The 15,216-nt window shown below is 40.5% G+C and overlaps 1 protein-coding gene and 1 non-coding gene across 2 annotated transcripts in view; both read left to right on the top strand.

Annotated features, from left to right (window-relative positions):
- The window catches only part of NCKAP5 (NCK associated protein 5), a 649,908-nt gene that overhangs the window by 345,912 nt on the left and 288,780 nt on the right, over positions 1 to 15,216 (top strand). The window lies entirely within an intron of this gene.
- Positions 6,070 to 6,141, top strand: TRNAA-AGC (transfer RNA alanine (anticodon AGC)). Its single transcript has one exon. It is a non-coding gene; the product is annotated as a tRNA-Ala (tRNA).

The raw sequence follows: 15,216 nt of genomic DNA, 5'->3' as shown, positions 1-15,216 counted from the left end.
GATCGGTCGTCACTTATTGGGGGGGAGGGGGGAGCAGTGCTCTGCCTCTGCTGCGTGTGAACCTGTAAACCTAACATGTTTCCAGTTGCTCCAGAGTCCTGCTGCCTGGAGCTGAGGAAATCTGGGGGAAACATTCTTACAAGCAAGGAACAGAGGAAGCATTGTCTCTTGAGGTTGTTCTTAGGACCTGCCTCCTGAGATGGGCCAGGCAATGCTTTTCTCCCCTTACAGTTGCTATCTTGGGTTCTTGGTAGCTCAGGACTCTGCTACTGATATCAAAGGGCTGTGCCACATGGGCTAGGTAAGAGCGTGGGCAAATGGGGTGGGATCAGTGATGTCAGGGGAAGCTCACTCGACTGGAGCGTGTTCATCTGTGTGCGCGGATGTTTCTGTAGATTGACTTGCTTCCGCCATAGTAGTAGTCCCCTTGACTGATGCCATGTTATACAGAGCACGATGGTTAATTCTTCCCGGTGTTTAAGATAAAAAATTGAAATCCAGTGCAAGCTTTCTCTTCCCGTTTATAAAGCGCTTCCTCAAGATGAGTAACAAGTACTTGCATTAATATGTGTAATACAGTAATTGGCATTCCTAATGTGTTGTGATGAGACTTGAAATGGTTCATTGAGCTGCACGCTTTCCAAAAGCTTATTAGAAATGTCTCACACATTTAACGAATGGTGACTTATTATGTACTCCATATCAACTCTGTGTAGAGTATGAAGGGATGTCTTGTCTTGATACGCTGTTGCTGTGCTGCAGAAGTCCTGTCGCTTATTTGTTTCTTTCCCACTGATACTTCACCTAGAAAAAAAGAAACGTTAACAGGGAATTGAATGCATTTTCGGGCTTATCAGAAGTGATCGAATAATTACCATCTATTAAAAGAAGGCATTTCAGAGTGCTATTATTCTTGACAGGCTGTTGCAGAATAAACAGGATAATGTTAAGTATGGTATGAATATATTCAGCTATTTATTTTGAACAATATTTGGAAAGTATTTCTGTTTATTATTGGGACTGGGGATGACAAACTAAAATTAACTTGAGGTCTAGTCCTTCCCACTAAGCCAATGTCCAGAGATCAAATCCATAATTGGGGTGTGTGTGTGTGTTCTGACTACCCCACTGGGTTGGACAGAGGATGGAGTCAGCTGTAGAAGTTAGCAGTATGCCACTCTTCTACACATTGCCTGATGAAATCCCTTTATTAGCATCAGCATTGCCCACAGTTGTTAACTCTATATCCCGGTTTGGTATCTACTGTAGCTCACTTTCTAGCAGTGCAATCCTAAGAATACTCTCCTGAGAGTAAACCCCATCAAATAGACCTGCTCATAATTGCTCTCTAAGCCTCTTTGGCTTGGGCTACTACTGAATCTTTAAATCCCAAACAGCTGCCAACGACCAAACCTACCAACCTGAGAATTCCTGCCATCCATTTTTCCTTTTCCATTGGCAAAAATCTACACAGCCCATTTGACAAGTAGTGGTAATTACTGACAAATAGCCTATTATGCTCTGTGTGGATCCAGTGCAAACTTTTCACTGGTGCTAGATCTCTTGCGCTAGTGGAAATGCAAGAAAAAGTCTGTGCTTGTGATAAGTTAGATTTACTGCATCCCCACGTTTCCACTTAAATAAGCTTTTGTGCAATCATGAAATATAATATATAGGGTGGAAAGCACAAAGTACTGCACAAGATCTTGCATAGCTGTGCTAAGTCAATTTATGATTCTTGTGCCTTGCTGGATGAAGCCAATGCCTCTACCCTGCTTGATAACTTTACTTTAAATGGAATGGAAATGGCAAGACAGGAGGTGGCTCAGGTTCTGAGTCAGTAAACTCTTTGACTGAGGTCATCCCTTTTCTCAGGCAGGACATCACCTAGCGGGATGCCCTTTGCTGCACCATTTCTCCCTCATCTTTCCCCCTTTCTGTGTTGCTTGTTTCCTCTGCCCCTTAGTGTCAGCCATGGCACATGGGCAGCAATCTGCTTGTCGTTGCTCTCTCTCAATTTGCTGTAGAAAATTTGCCTCCGGAATTAATTGGACCATGAGAGCAGGAGGAGAAGAAAATGAACATCCAGTCTTATTCATGATAATTCCAAAGGGATAGCCATCTTAATTTATTGTAGCAAAATAAAACAGAAGTTCAGTGGCCCCTTAAAGACTAACATTTGTTCTAGTATGAGCTTTTGTGAGTCAGAGCTCACCTCTCCAGACAGAATGGTAAGGGAAAAAAATAATTTACCTCATTTTAAGAAAGTTGCAGAAGGGGATGGGGAGTGGGGAAGGAGTGGAGCAAATCAGGTGCTATACTCTAGACAGCAGGCTTCTCATTGCTCAGTTTCTTACCCTTTCCTCTCCCTTCTGCAACTTCCTAAAAATTAGGTGAATAATTTTCTTTCTTCCCACCGTATCAGAGGAAGTGGTCTCTGACTCATGAAAGCTCATCTGGAATAAATGGTCTTCAAATGGTCTTCAAGGTGTCACTGGACTCCGGTTTTATTCAGTCTCACTCAGTCAAGTATTTGTCATTCATTGAAATCCATCTAATACCATGTTATAGACTTCTACAGATGTTACAGATTTTATTATGTAATGTTCACAAAGTTGGTGCTCTGACATCTGTTTGAGAGTAACCAGTTTCTCGCCTCTGTGCCTTTCACTAACCACCTGTAGTGATAATTCACAATAGCAATTCATCATGTCTCTAACTGCCGTTTGAATTGCCCATGATTCCCTGTGCTTTTTCAGCCAGCAAGAGTTTAATTCTGTATCAGCCTCAACTGGGAAGTAGTTGTTGACAGAGTTACAAGCTAAACAACATTGACATATCCCCTGATGTATGGCTAGACAAGGCAACTGTGGCTTCCTCTGCCCATTCTCTCCTTAGTCCTGTTCTTTGTTCCTGTCCCTGCCTTTCCTGTCATGGACAGCAGGTGGGGATATGTACAAGTAATGGGAACAGGTAAGGAATGGAAGAGTCACGGTTGCAGTGTCTCCTGTTGTATAAAGGAATCCAAAGGCGCATTCAAGCTTGAAACATGGCAGCTTAATTGAACTGGAGGTTCAGATGTGCATGAGAGAACCTTGGGCTCATGTTTTCTCTTCTCATGTTATCATTGCCTCCCTCCCTCCCTCCCTGCTATGGAAGTAAATTATCATTTGCTCTTGCATCTTAACTGATAATCCTATGGTTTGTGCATGTGCCCAAAATCAGAATTATAACTATGAAAGAGCCCTGATTTTCAGCTCCAATTTGGAGGGCAAGCACAAATTACAGTTTGTCACTTCAGCTATAACAGCAACCCAGGGTTTTGCCTTCATTCAGGAAGGGAAGGAAGGAATTTCAGCATAAAGGAGAAACAGGAAGGGGCACATGAGCCTCAGGTAGGGACGCTAGGTCCCCCCTGGCCACGAGCGGTGGATGGGTTGGTTGGGTTGCCAGATCCAGGTTGGGAAATCCCTGGCAATTTGGGGATGGATCCTGGGGAGCACAAGATCCTCAGAGGGGTACAATGCCATAGAGTCCACCCTCCACAGCAGCCATTTTCTCCAGGGAAACTGATCTCTGTAGTCTGGAGATGAGGTGTAATTCCAGGGGATCCCCAGGCCCCACCTGGAGGCTGGTATCCCTAGCTTCAGGTTCACTCTTGGTCATAGAACGTCATACCGTGGTTTGGTATTGCATACAAACAGAGTCTAGTTTTGGTCATCTTTGTTTTGCCCTCAGTATGAGAAAAACAGCTTTTTAGTCTCTGTATTGGTTGAGAAAGATAGATGCTGCCTTTGAAAAGGTATAAAAAATGAAATGATTTTAATGATCTTAGGTAGTTATATTTTATGCTTTTATTGTATTAATATCTGACTGTATATAATGTTATGAGCTGCCCTGAGCCCAGCCTAGCAGAGGATACAGGGCGGGATAGAAATCAATGAATGAATGAATAAATGAATGAATTAATGACTGAATTAATTAATTAATTAATGTTACCAAGTGGTATGCTTTTTCAGAGAAGGTAGTTCTGTTCCAATTCTACTCCAGCAGTTCTACTCCAGAATCATTTGCCAAGATCTTTGCTCCCACTTTGCTTTTACCATACTTCCCTTGGGAAACCTAATTTGAGTTTTGGATCTTCAATCATTAATGACACAAAAGTTAAGGCTGGACAAATGTCAACTTCATGAAAGTAAGAATAGGTTGGATCCAACGACTTCTTTTACCTCCACGCAGAGCTAAGAGCCTCCTCCTCTTCCAGCAGCAGTTCCAACACAAAAAACATTGTTTTTTCTTCTTCTAATTTTATTAAACAAAAAGAAATATACAGCAATACATATATGACATAAGCAAAATATGTAAAATGTAATAAGAACTAAAATTCAAAATTGGAAAATGCTCCAAGAAAAATCTGCACCAAAACCACAGTACTAGGCAATACAACCACCAATGCCAATGTAGTTAATGCTCCAGTTCAATTCCTTAAAATCGGTGTGCAAACTCTGGGTGGGGTGTTGACTTCAAGATTAAACTTGCATTCTCAAAGCCACACACATACTGCAACTTGGACAAATAGTCTCAATCTGTAATCTTATGTTACTTTTCTCTATGGTGTTCTTGTGTCATTCCATAATGGTGATGGGTCAATTCCACTGAAGTCAGTAGAACTTTTTGAATGATGAACTGATGTCTGTCAAAAGTTATATGTAGCATAAATATTTTACAAGATTTATCTTTTCTTAGTGTCTCTTAATTTTTATGGAACTCTTTATGGACCAGTGGCTAAGTTTCTAGTAGACCGGTTCTTCATTCATTCTGGGTTCTTAGAGAACATCTCATTATTTGCTTTTGTGGTTTAAATAGAAGTGTGGTTTATTTAGAATTAGGAGAATGTAGAATTAAAAGATTATATTGAGCAAGTAAGCTTTCTTTGTAATTGAAACCAAAGCATAACCTGAAATAGGAAGTTTGCTTTGAAATCTTACCCTGCAGGCAGCATACACCGTGAAAACCACAATAAAACAGCTCAGCCAAGGAGGATTGAAATGGAAAAGAAAACCAAGATGATATTTGCCAGTCATACAGCATTCACAAATGATGCCAGTGATCCCACGAGAGTGCACAATTAACCTTTTGTCAGGCTTATATCAAGTGCCTTCAAGGTTGCAATATTTCTCTGTGGAAAACTAATTTTTGAAACCTGAGGCTAAATAATTATGTGGAGAATAATGTGTGATGATTTGGGCGGCAGATAAATGATTACAGTAGTTTGACCATTGGATCTTATTGGCCAGAAACATTAGAAAAAATGCAGCCCAAGGATTTCTTTAACTTATTTGCAAGTAATACCTTAGCTGGAGGGCATAATGTGTTTTTTTGATCCCATTTTATTACTATAGACCAAACACTCTTTTTCTGTATTACATTTACAATACCTTGAGCCTTAAATGTGATTAAAATGTTGAGGTTTTGTTCTTAGCATATAAAATCAAGTTTTATGGAAAGCCTATTCACAGTGTACTTTCCTTTGTCCCTCCACTCCCTGCCCACCCTAAAAATTTGGTCTGAAAGTAGAAGATACTGAATATTTACATGCATACATTTGGATCAACAGGATAATACAGTAGATAGATAAGAGATTATGTTTGGCAACTCAGTTCACTGATACTGAAATGATAGAAGGATTCGAAATATATGTCTGTTGAAGACATAATGTCTTTGATGATGTTGTTAGATAAATGTGATTGCTTTTGATACATTGGATGAATCATATTTCAGACTGTTCTCTAGCAGCATGTACATTAACAAACAGTTACTCATTTGTTGGCTTTCTTCCATTCTGAAACTGAGTGCCATGTATAGGGTTTCACAGGTGCTTTCCCACCCAGGCACTTGCCAAACCAATATCTGCTTAGCTTTAGCAAGGTTGTTGTATCCGATGCTTTTGAGCTCTATGACCAATGTAAGTATCTCATCTTGTACAAACAAGATCTCCCAGTCTGGCACTATTCTTCCTTGGAGCTTAGTGAAACTTAAAGGCTTCAGGCAGAAGTTTGGCTGTTGGGAGGGGCTGTGGCTCAGTGGTAGAGCATCTGCTTAGCATGCAGAAGGTCCCAGGTTCAATCCCCGGCATCTCCAGCTAAAGGGACTAGGCAACTAGGTGATGTGAAAGACCTCCGCCTGAGACCCTGGAGAGCCGCTGCCGGTCTGAGTAGACAATACTGACTTTTATGGACCAAGGGTCTGACTCAGTATAAGGCAGCATCATGTGTTCATGTGTTACGTGGCAACCCATATAGGCTATGATGAGATGTATTTCTTAGCTGCTGTTGAATGCACCTGTATTTACTAGGTACCACTTTGTGTTACTGTTGACAATGTGTGCACCAAATATCCCCAGTATCCTGGTCCACTTACATAGTTAGCACAGTGTGTGTGTGTGTGTGTGTGTGTGTGTGTAAAGTGCCATCAAGTTGCAGCTGATTTATAATGTAATTGGACTATTCTTCTAGAACCTTCTGGATGGGCACAGTTACTGTGCCCTGTGTTATTCCCTGCTTTGTTTGCTGTAGCTTGGAAACACGACACATATTTATGTATAATTCATGAGTCCACATATTGGATTGGATCCTGCCATCTACTACAAGAGGGAGGATGGATGATCTCACTCAGTGCCTTTTCAGTCCTGCAGTGCCCCATGCAGTGTGGCCTTTTCCCCATGAGGGTCCCATAATCCTCAGCATATGTGCACTTGTGTACATGGTTAAAATGATACAAAAAGGCAATCTGTGTATGATTGTACCAAGTTTCTCTTTGTGTAATGTTTTTCTAATTGTAGAAGTGAATCTTTATGCAATCATACATATAATGACATCACAATTGCTTTCTTGCAGTGTTTCATCAATGCATGTATGTGTATAAAAAGAAAATGGATATGACCTACAGATATTAAAAGCTGTGGAAAATTGTATAAGATGCATTCCTGGAATTAATTTTGGCAGATCTCCGAACTGAAATAGAATTTAGGAGGCATGGAACTCAGTATGCAGTGATTGAACCAGTGAAGGAATGAAACAGTAGAAACCCTCTAATTTCTATTGATAATTACTCAATTGCATTGCAATGAATGACATGTGCCCAGGGGGCAGTATTTGGCAGAGTGCCAATAAATGTTGATGAATGTTAATGTTTAAGGGTACCCAAGCTGCCAATCAAAATTTTGGTTATAAGTCATCCCTATGAATTATAGCATGTGTAGTAATGACATTATTCTTCTGAATTTGGATTCAAAGCTAGTTTATTTGAGATTCCAATTAAATTAGAAATGTGACCAATCTCCTTAACATTTTTATTAGTTTTTTTTTAAGGTCATGGTAACAGTTTTCTTCCAAAGTAATTCTATAGGCCTTAATATTATAATATGAAAAATATACAGACATATATATGCAGAGAGAGTATGTTGAGAATGATCTTTAAATATTGGAATATGATAAAAATAAGGAATGTGGTAAAATGTATCTGTTATAGATTACAGATTAAAAGGTGCTTTAACAGACTGAAACCTAATACAATTCCTTAGGAGTTTTTCATGTTTCAAAATATTTACACATTATTTATTCATTCCTAACTTTGCTGAAATATATGTTTCGATTTTTAAATTGAGTATGAACATATAACACGTACACTTATACACAAGATGCAAAACAAAAGATTACTCTTTTAACAGTTACATTCTTTTATGTGTATGTGTGTAAAGTGCCTTCAAGTCGCAGCCGACTTATGGCGACCGGTAAACCTATTTAGATACAGGAAATAAGAAACTGTAAGTGAAAACACAACCAACAAGAATCTTGTCTAGGCTTTTTAAAAAACCCTTCAGCAGTAGATAGGCATTGAGGACGACACAGGGAGCCGAGGGGAAAAAAAGCAGGCCTTTAGAAAGCACTGGGCCTTCAGGCTACCCAGTGAAGTTGGTTTGTGTGTGTTAACTGTCGCCAAGTCGCTCCTGACTCATGGCGACCCTATGAATCAAAGTCCTCCAAAACGTCCTATCTTTGACAGCCTTGCTCAGGTCTTGCAAATTGAGGGCTGTGGCTTCCTTTATTGAGTCAATCCATCTCTTGTTGGGTCTTCCTCTTTTCCTCCTGCCCTCAACTTTTCCTAGCATGACTGTCTTTTCTAGTGACTCCTGCCTTCTCATAATGTGACCAAAATACGATAGCCTCCGTTGAGTCACTTTATCTTCTAGGGTCAGTTCAGGCTTGGTTTAGGGCTTCCTTTGCTTTCCACATTTAGCAGCAGCCTACAAATCCATTCTGAGCTGGATGTCATAATAGGGTAGAAACTGTACACACTTAAGCGCACTTAAAGTGCTGTTGAAATCGCTGTGCTTACACTGTGTCTGTTGATATCACGGGAATAGAGTCCTGATTTAGGAAAAAATACGAACAACCCAGTAAGGATGAGACAGAACACATGCCTAAATCACACTGAAACAATGGAAGTAAAGTGCATACCTGAATACTTGAGTTCCATTGATTTCAATAGGAGCAAGAACTGTTGTAGGATAACATTTTGGCCGTTTTTGCATGGTCAGTTTTGATGCTCGCTCACAGCTCTTTTTAAAAATGTGACTTTAAAAATGCCTATTCACAGTCCTGGCACAACAGGAGAAATTCCACCCCCCACTTGCCTGCTCATTCGTTCCTGTTTGCATAGCCATTAGCATGTGCATAACTAATGCACCGCTATTGTTTTGCATGCTTCCTTGAGGGGGATTCTTCGTGGCAAACACCAAAGGTTGCATTAAGTGGGTTGTTTAGTAATGCAAAGCAGGTGTGCGCCGGCTTTGCAGTCACTTCCAGAATGATGGTTCAGTGTGAAAAATTCAAAAAAATATGTGGGGCAATTCAGCCTTGAACGCGCTGCTAATTACCTTGCAAAAATGGCCTAACTGTTTTGCTACGCCATGATTTCATCTTACATATCTCAAGAAGCAGGATGGAGTGAGCTAAAGTTCCCCTATCACATTTAATAACCTGATCTGAAAAAATGGTTAGCTTTGTTCTTCACAACCCTGAGAGTTAGTGTTAGGAGGCTGTTTACAGAAAAGGTTTTCTGAGTACACATCCCTCTTGGATTGAGGAACAATATTTCAAACAGATTGCTGTGCTGTTGGCATCCAGTACGTGGGTCTGTGCATGGAATCCGACAACAGGAACCATGGGAATATTTGCAGATAACTGGTACTGTCACTTTTAACTATGCTGATCACCTGTTTGCAGTGGGGATTTGCATCAGAGGAAGTAAAAGCGGAGAAAGGGTGTGTGGATTTTTTCAGCGTTTCTTCCCAGAGGTGATTAGCCCCCATCAAAACCGCCGACACCACTTATCCTTTTGGCAGCTAGCTGTGCATCTCATGGCCATTCCATTGCTGGGTGCATGTATGTCTGGCTTGGGAGCATAATATTAGTAAGAGAAATCAGCTTTGTTAACTGAGTATTCACTTAGGAAATCTTTAATACTGTTTACTTTGAATACAGGCCTATACATTATTTAATAACAGGGTCAAGCAGAAATCCTGCATTTTTTAGCAAAAGATTATATTTAGTACCCGGAAAATCTTTTAAGTCACACTTTGGCAAATAAGTTGTACTTATTTTGAGACATATTGATTTCAGACTTTAAGGCTGCATTCCTGAAGGGGAGGAGGGGTGAAGCTCCTTCGGAGCCGGCGTGACCCTGTGTTGGCGTAGGTGCCACCTTATCACAGAATAAAGTGGCATCTATGCTGGCGGGGGAACAAACACACTGGCATCAGGGAGCGGTGGAGTTACGCCAGCCCCTGCTGCCAGTGCAGCCATGCCGGCAGGGATTTCCCAAAAGGCAGCTTCCTAACCCCTTTTGCCCTGGGAATGCCCCCTCTGGCAGCAGGGAATGCAGCTTCCTAACTCCTTTTGCCCCAGGGAATGCCCCCTTTTTTGGTGGTGCAGCCTTGCTGTTTTCAATGGGACCATTTTCTTTAATTCTGTTTTTTAACTTTTAAAATGTTTTTTCGGCGGCCAGGAAGCCTCTGGGGAGGCAGCGTGGCTGCACCACTCCCGGCCACCGTGGATCTATTCCCTCTTCAGGAATGTGCTGTAAGAGTGCTAAATTTCAAATAATTATTTATGCATGTATAACTGAGTGATTACACTGATTTCAGCTGTTTGGAATAAGCTGGGTTGGTGTTGCAAAAACGAACACAGTCATGCAAACATCTACCTATACTACCATGTTCCTGGGTTTATTTTTCTTATTGTTAGAGTGTTACAGAATGTTGTGAACTTTGTATTTTCCTATAATGTATCCTCAATATGTTATTTCTCCTATGACTGTCCCAATTGTAAATAATGCATTTACAGAGAGCCATGCTTTTCCATTCAATTCATGATCAACAGTATCTCTGAACAGATTTTAATTTCCTTTTGCCCATTATGGCGTATTGAACTTACATCAACTGTTTTTCCTGCCTGCATCGTATTACCTTTTGTGCCATTTTTTGCCTTATCCTTTAGATTTGATTAACATTTGCCCGGTTGGTTTGTGGGGTTTTCAGTATAAATGTTTGAATATTTGTTGAGCATACTTATATAAACACGCAGAATCTGTTTCAGATAAACCTTGAGAAACACCAAAGAGTTCTGCCCATGAGGAACTTATGCTAAATCTATGTTAGGCCAAAGGACAAATTATAGCTTTCCATGTGTCTTTCACTGTACATAATTGGGTAAACTTTCATATGTAGTTTATAATTAATAAGGAAGCTTAGCATCTCTAGCGCATTTTCAGGACATCACATATATGATCAAAATAATCCTTACAACAGCCCTGAGAGTAGAACAATATTATTATCCCTATATTACAGATGGTGCCTAAGGATGTGTGATGCACTACTTTGCCCAAGGCCACCTAGTGAGTTTGTGTGGCTACATTGAGATTCAAACAGGTAATCTCTGGAGGCCGTCCAGAGATTTGGGCTATGTGGATAACACTCAGCTTTATCTCACACTTCTTGCTCATCACAGGGAGGCAGTAGAAATCCTGAACTAGTGCCCAGAGGCAATGTTGGGATGGAAGCGGGCTAATAAACGGAAGCTTAATCCCAACAAGGTGAAAGTGCTAATGGAGAGCAGAAAGTCTGACCTTGGACCCATTCTAGATGGGTTTAGGATACTACTTGAAGGAACAAGTCCTTGGTTTGTGAATGCTCTTGGATTCAGACATACTGCTGGATATGCAGGTGGTAGCTGTAGCCAGGAGTGCCTTTTATTGACTGGTTAGCCATCTGTGTCCTTTCCTGTGCAAAAAGATCTGGCTGCTGTGGTGCGTGCCCTGGTTACATCAAGATTAGATTACTGCCATAAACTCTACATGGGGCTGTCCTTGAAAAGTGATTGGAAACTTCAGTTGGTTTAAAATGATCTAGCCAGGATGTTGACTGGAGTGGGTCGTTGGGACCATATCACTCCATTCTTTGCAAATATCCAGTGGCTCCCAATCTGTTTCTGGGCACAATTCAAAATGCTGCTGTTGACATTTAAAGCCCTATGTGGCTTGGGAATAGCATACCTGAAGGACTGCTATTCCATTATGAAGCTACCCAACTGCTACAGTCACCCTCCAAAGCTGCCATTTCTTCCAAGGGAACTCATCTCTGTAGTCTGGAGATCAGTTGGAATCATCCAAGCCCCAACTGGAGTATGGTAACTCTGTGCCCAACATTATGTTGGATCCAAAGAGCCACAAGTGGAACTTTGCTTGCAGAACAAATCCTTCCTGCCTCATACCTCTTATCCAACCGCCTGTGCCAATTGAAAAGCTGCTTTCGAGTCACCCTCCAGAATGGTGTAGGATATTGCTCAAGGGGAGTTGGTTCGCACAAGCAGAAGTTACTTCTGGTTTCATAAGAGTGTCTGGGATCCTTCCCATTATGTTTTCAATTTGAAACAAGGACGTGGGTATCCCACAGAATTTACATCTTTAGTCCTGCTTTCTCCAGCCAGCAAATAAAATACATCCTGAGCAAAGGAGAAATTAATTTTCCTGTAACCAGGCCAATAACTGGAAGACAAAGCAGTAACTCAGACTGGGTTGTTCGTTTGTCTGTTGAAATGTTTATATACCATCTTTCCTTGTGGCTCAAAGTGGCTTACAAATCATAAGTAACAATTTAAAAGGAACAGACTATCCCTGCAAATAACCCTCCTTCCCCTAAGATGTACCTGAACTTATATTCCATTAAAAATCATGGCAAATAACATGGCCTTGCAGCTAGAGATGGAAAAGAGATGGGTGTGGTTTTGTATAGGAAGAGACAGTCCTTCAGTGGATATTCAAATGACATTCTTTAAAACAAATATTTTTTGGTCAAAATACTTCTTTAGAGTTCCTTCTGCCTAAAAAAGTTGGGAATGTGCACAAATTGGCCTACCAGAGTTTATTACAGCGTGCATGTTACAATACAAGTGTGTTGCAGTGGAAGAAAGTGGGAGAAAAATATTTAAAACTTTAAAATATAACATATATTCTGTAATGTACTTCAGTATACTTAACAGACTCAATAGTAAAGTAAAATTGATTCATGCAGCCTTGTTGTATAGTTAATATCTCTCTATTACAGAGCAGTTGACCAGTGGGGAATCCCTTAGCATATAATAGACTTGTTAAACACCTGCTTGCCGTTTAGATTGCACAGCAAGCAAGTTTACCACTGGAACTATCATGAGATGGGTCAGGTGCACAGTATAATTATGGTATAGTTTTATTTGGGTTTTAATGTCATTAAAAGAATCCTCTGTCAACTCGTTTGGTAATATTTTTATTTGTAATTAAAAGAGCAGTCTGGCAATTAAAAAACATTACTCGGGTGGTTGTGAAAGCCCTGATGTTTTCAAGAAAAGAGGTTGCACAGTATACTTCGGGGCTGCTTTTAATATACGTAATCTGTTTCAGGGTGGTTGGATCCTTCCAGCTCTTATAACCCCGAAGGGCAGATGAGTCTGTATTTTTGTTTTTGGCTTGCATTGACACTTTCCGGGAAAACAGTTTAATGTGTGCTGTGGAAGTATATCACAGTCGTTTAATGCGCAATCCTTGTTAGGACCATGATACTTGACACTTATCATGTATAGGCCAGGTGACAACACAATGAAAGTACTTAATCTGCATATCCTCCTGCCCTTCCTCCGAGAACCTCAGGGCAGCATACGTGGTCTTCTCCTCACCGTTTTACCTTGAAAATCCTTGAAATCTTTGCAGGCCAGGCATGCTGCTTTTTGCAGAATGCTGCTTCCTGGCATTTTAGTTGATGAATCAATTTGCCTTTTTAACTGAGCAAACAGTTCATTAAATGATTAAATTTGAATACATTTGCATGTTACCAAAATCTTTTTGCAATTCTGAGAGATACGTAGAAACATATTAGCAAAAGTTAAAGGAAAGAGCACTTTCTTTTCCTTTTCCTATCAATGTACAGCCCAGGTAAGAAAATAGGCTTAAAAATCAGCGTGACCTTGACTCTCACTGCAGCCTTATCGATCAAAATTTGGCTACTGACAATTAATCAGCTAAAACTTTAGTTAAATAATCTATCAAGCCAATTACAGTTTGGGGCTCTGTTGTATTAGATTCCAAAATAATTAGCCTCAGAACTAATACAAATGCACTGGATACTGGAAAAGGATTTCTTTTGACAGACCAGCTCCTCTCCTAGTGTTTTTGTCCGTGGCAGCCTAGGTCAGAGAGGTGCTGCTCATGCAGGCTATGTGTGATAGCATTCTAGAGATATAAAAGCAATTATATATATATATGCTTGCTATTTATCAAAAGGTTTACTTTACCTAAGACTTTATGGAGGAGAAATTCCCACTTGGTATGCAGAAGAGTGTGGCATGATGAATTGGTCACTACATCAGGAGTGAAGAAAACCACTTTACTACTCATGGGCAGAGAGGAGCTTTTGTTTTATTTACTTATCACATGTTAAACTTTGCTTCTTCCAAGGAGCTTCAAGTGTCATACAACAACCTTTTAAGGTAGCCTAAACTGCCAGATAGTGGCTTGCCTAAACTGCTTATTAGGTGGTTGTTTTTTTTTTCTAATTTAAGTTAAGTTAAGTTAAGTTTGCATTTGGGCCAGGTCTGGCTTGCTCCGTCCAACACTGGGCTTTTCCACATTCTCATTTTCCTTGTTTGAAAGTTCCTGTTTTTTCAGGGCGGGATGGGGGGCACTTCCGTATATGTTACTTAAATGAAAGTACTCATTTGGCCCAATAGCCTTCAGCAGAATCACACTGATAAAGCTAAAACAATCCTAGTAGCCTGTCTCCAAATTCAGACTCGTTTATTTATTCAGATTATTATATTTTACTATAACTTGGGAAACAAACTTCCCAACAGGCAAAATGCCTTGAGTTCCATGCTTGCTAAGAGTACTCTCAATTTCTCTCCAGTAGGTATATTTTCCCTCCCTTGAACAATTGGCAAAATTCAGAATTCTGTTATATCAGAGTGAAACACACATTCAAAAAGATAATGCTCCAATTAATCAGTTTGCCCCAACTGACATAAACATAATTATTAGAGTAAGGAAGCTTCTTTTAGCGACCATCCATTACTGGAGAAGGATTCTGTACATGTTTGCTTCCTCTAGTTCTCGTTCCGATATCACACAGGTTTATGTTGGGCATATCTCCCTGCAGATTTAAACTGAAGGGTTATATGCCAAGACATAAACCTTTGTGATATCAACTTGAGCACTAGAGGGAGCAAAAGACCCCCACTCAAGAGACGGGAAATAACAAGTGAGGAAAACAATAATGTAGAAAAGCCCCCCAGCCTACTACAACAAACTGCTTTATAAACCTTTGTCAAGAAGAAAGTAGAGTGTTTTGGGAAAGGTCTTCATTCATAATCCTTGGAGAAGGGGAAATAGTTTGGGCATGCTTTTCTGTACCTTCTGTATATCAAATGTTTTGCAAGCATTTTAAAAGCCTGTAGCACACTTTCTCAGAGCCTACCACAGTATACAAAGTCCTCGTGTCCCCCATATGGACTTCTGGCAGTTGTGTTCTAGGAATTCCCAGGTGTGCATGGGCTTGATTCACATCAGGACTGTGGCATGCAATGAGAAGGGTTTTGGCCTTACCTGCCTGCCCCTGGCCCTAGGGAGCTG

This window comes from Euleptes europaea, chromosome 15, assembly GCF_029931775.1.
Source record: "Euleptes europaea isolate rEulEur1 chromosome 15, rEulEur1.hap1, whole genome shotgun sequence".
Taxonomy (NCBI): domain Eukaryota; kingdom Metazoa; phylum Chordata; class Lepidosauria; order Squamata; family Sphaerodactylidae; genus Euleptes; species Euleptes europaea.
This window is presented reverse-complemented; position numbering and strand designations above follow the sequence as displayed.